Genomic DNA, 4,149 nt, shown 5'->3' with positions numbered 1-4,149 from the left:
CCTAGGTCCATGATCCACCTTGAGTTGGTTTTTGTATATGGAGTGAGGTGGGGAATCTTGTTTAATTCTTCTGCAGATAGTTTTGCAGTCTTGATATCATCCCACAACTCTTCTGGTCTTCAATCATTGGTCTTTAGGGCCTCAAAGCTTTTATTAGGTGATTTTGAAATTCAGATAGGACAAATTCAAGATCATACTTTAGGTCTCATGAACTTATTTTCATTTTCATCAGCCTCAGTTTGAAATTGTACATCAGTAATTGATGATCTGGCCCATAGTCTCCTGGCCTAGTTTGACTGCTGCTGTTGAGCTTCTCCAAAAATTCCTCCCACAGATGTAGCCAATTTGATTCCTATGAAGCCCATCAAGAGAGGTTCATGCATAAAGTCGCATTATTTTTTTTCATAAAGGTATTTGCAATGAAAAATGATTAAAAACATAAAATTCAATCATACTTTCCAAGCTTATTTCTATCACCAAGCTCTATTTTCCAACTACTAGTCTTTCTTCATTGTTTCCAACATATACACTAAAAGAAAACAGTACATGGTCTACAATCAGGAAAGCAGTGTAACAGAGATGCATCCTGTTTCCATAACTTCCCAGTTTATACACGGAACAGATCCTTCAGAAATGTGGATTATAAGAAGCAATGTGGTATCAGGATTGTAGGAAGACTAATTAATAACCTGTGCTATGCAAATGATGCAACCTTGCTTGCTGAAACCGAGGAGAGCCTAAAGCATTTGCTGAAGAAAGTCTAGGATCATAGTCTTCCATATGGGTTGAAACTCAACATCAAATTACAAATTACAACTATGTCTATTAGCAGCACCATGATAATTTGAGATGAGACTGAAATTGTTAACAATTTCAGCTTGCTTGGTTCCACAATCAACACTGTAGGCACCAGTAGACAGGAAATCAATACATGAATTGCGTTAGGAAAATCTGCTTTCGGGGACCTCTCCAGAGTGCTGGAAGAATAACAATGTCAGTCTAGAATGTAAGATGCACCTGATTCCGGCCACAGGTTCACAATTACTTTCTGTACACCAGAAAGCTAGATAATGTTTAAAGATGATAGAAGAAGAACTGATGCCTTTAAGTTATGTTTCTGGAAAAGAGTATTGAACACAGTATGAACTGAGAAGAGAAAAAAATGAGTCTGTCTTGAAGAGGATGATACCAAGCTGCTCCCTAGAGGCAAGGATTTTGAAGCTCCATCTCACATACTTTGGGCATGGGGCAGAATAGATCAGTCCTTGGATGATTATCTCTGTTTTACATGGGTTACAAGGAGTTGGAACCCATTCGTGTACACCTTACAACAGTAGCATATGACCAAATGTAGCAATTAGATAATTCAAAAACTTTTAGTAAATATAATGTATAAAAATGAAAATTTAGAATTGGAGAAATTAAAATAACTTCATACGCTGTGGAAAAAATACTACATGCTTGACTGGGGAACTATGGTGCTAAATCAAAGATCACACTTTTCTGGTAGTTCTAATCTTCAAGTGGCTCTGTAAGCGAAAGATAGGTAATCTCTTACTATATGATACACCTCTACAGGTAAACCACTGGAAGGTCAGCTATCAGTCAGTTAACTTGGGGTTTTAAGTTATATATTGAACATTTAGAGTCTATATAATTCACTGTTAAACATTTATAGTAATTTTATCTTAATCATTACTCCATGATATAAATCATGGTAGACATTACTATTTCCATTACAGATGTGGAACTGCGGCTTCTCATATTGAACCACATTGTGAAATCATTTAAACAATAGCTGGGAGTACATGCACATCATCTCATCCTCTTGACTCTAAATATAATGATCTTATCAGCACAAATTCTTTTAAGAACAATATACAGAAAACTCAAAGATTAGTTTGGCATATCCTATTGACTATACTTTTGTTTTCATTTTTGTCTTTTTTATTACCAATCTCGTAAAATATATTTTTAACACCAATTGAAGCAAGGGAATAAACTTTTTTTCATTTGTTGGTATTTCTATTTTAAAATAAATCTCATTGAGTTAGAAAATAACTAATGCAAACATCTGTTACATACAAATTAAATTTCTAATATCATTTCCTAAAGCATAGTTCCAAATACATAAAAATAAGAGATTAAAGTGATTGGGCTCTAGACGCTTTTCCCCCAAACATACGTTAGTTAATGTTTTACAGTACATTGGTGGTTTTAGTGTGAGTGAGCATATGCACGCATGACTGTGTGCGTGTGCATACCCTTTGTAGGGGGAAAAAAGAGAGAGAGAGACTTAACAAAATTATACTTTTACAAATAAAGCAGAACATGTAACCTTACCCTCAACAGACTGAATATGATCCATTTCTGGACTTCTGGGCATTCTTGCAGTGGTAGCTAAATCACCATGATTTTTCATTTGTTGAGTGCTGCTGTTTTCATTTTGGTTGATAGCATTGTGTTATATTGTTATAGGCCCCAAAGAACATTAGAATCAAGGTTAAAAGGTGTGCCTCTTATGCAAGTGACTTTTCTCCTTCTCTGATCATCCAGGTTCTGAGAAAAGTGTTTGCCTCTCATTTGTGAACTACTTTTATGTAATTCATAAATATCTGGAGAAATACACTTCACCATTGAACTCACTATTTTCTGTCCTATATCTAGGGTAGACATCAGTAAACATTTTATGTTAAGTGCCAGTTGGTAAATACGTTAAGCTTTATGGCCAGATGTTCTCTGCCATGATTACTCATCTATAAGCTAAAGGTTGAAAATGACCATAAATAATATAAAATATATGTTAGTGCATTTAAATAAAACTTTATTTATAAAAACATGTAGCTGTAAAATTGTCTGATAGCTTGCTAATACCAGATTGAAGGTATCATCATTAGCTTCATCTTTTTTTTTCACCAAAACTGTTTGCTTTGGTTTATTATCACAAAATAAACAAAACACACAAAGACACCAACCAACCAAGCAGCAATTTTATATATAATGTATTACTTAATAGTCACACAGTCAACTGTCTATGTTTCATTCATTATGCAAAGGGGTTTGACTGTGTGGATCATACATAACAAACTGTGACTGACTCTGAGAAGAATGGGAATCCCAGAACACTTGGAGGTAGTCATCATAAGAGAGCAAGGAAACACTGCACGGTTCAAAATTGGGAAGTGTGTATGCCGGGGATGTATACTATCTCCAAACCTTTTCAATCTATGTGCAGAACAGATTATCGGGGAAGCTGGACTCTATGAGGAGAAGTGTGGCATAAGGGTTGGTGGAAGAATGATCAACAATCTGTGTTATGCAGATGACACAACCCTACTTGCTGAAACTGGTGGGACCTGAAGCACTTGCTGCAGAGGGTCAAGTATTGCTGTCTTCAATATGAATTGAGGCTCAATATCAAGAAGACAAAGATTCTCACCACAGGAACAATTGACAGCATCAGGATGGATGGTGAAGAGATTGGGATTGTTCACAGCTTTACTTTGCTTGGCTTCACAGTCAACAATCTTGGCACCAGCAGAAGGAAATTAAAAGATGTATTGCAATGGAAAAGTCTGCTGTTAGGGACCTCTCCAAAGTGCTGAATAGCAATGGTGTCACTCTGGAGACTAAGGTGCTTCTGATTCAGGCCATGGTCTTTGCAAGCACTTGTTTTGCATCAGAGAGTTGAACAATGACTAGGAAGGAAAGAAGAAGAGTTGTTGCCTTTGAGTTGCAATTCTGGAGAAGAGTATTGAATGTACCATAAACTGCTAAGAAAACAGGTTCAACCTGGAGAGGGTTAAACCAGGCTGCTCCTTGGAGTTAAGGATTCTGAGGCTTCGCCTGACATACTTTCGACATGTTGCACGAGGGTCCAGTCTTGAAGAGGGCCATGCTTGGGAGGGTGGAGGGACAGCACAGGAGGGGAAGACCCTCTATGAGGTGGATTGATTCAGTGACTGGGGTAATTGGGGTGGTGGTGTCAAAGAGTGAGATTGGCACAGGACAGAGCAGGGTTTAGGGCTGTTTCATATAGGGTCGCTATGAGTCACAGGCGACTTGACGGCACATAACAACAATTATTTAATATATCTCTACCTATATTCTATCTATCTATCTATCTATCTATCTATCTATCTATCTATC

Source organism: Elephantulus edwardii, unplaced genomic scaffold (assembly GCF_000299155.1).
Source record: "Elephantulus edwardii isolate Elephantulus edwardi_28Jun2011 unplaced genomic scaffold, EleEdw1.0 scaffold00347, whole genome shotgun sequence".
In the NCBI taxonomy this organism is placed as follows: domain Eukaryota; kingdom Metazoa; phylum Chordata; class Mammalia; order Macroscelidea; family Macroscelididae; genus Elephantulus; species Elephantulus edwardii.
This window is presented reverse-complemented; position numbering follows the sequence as displayed.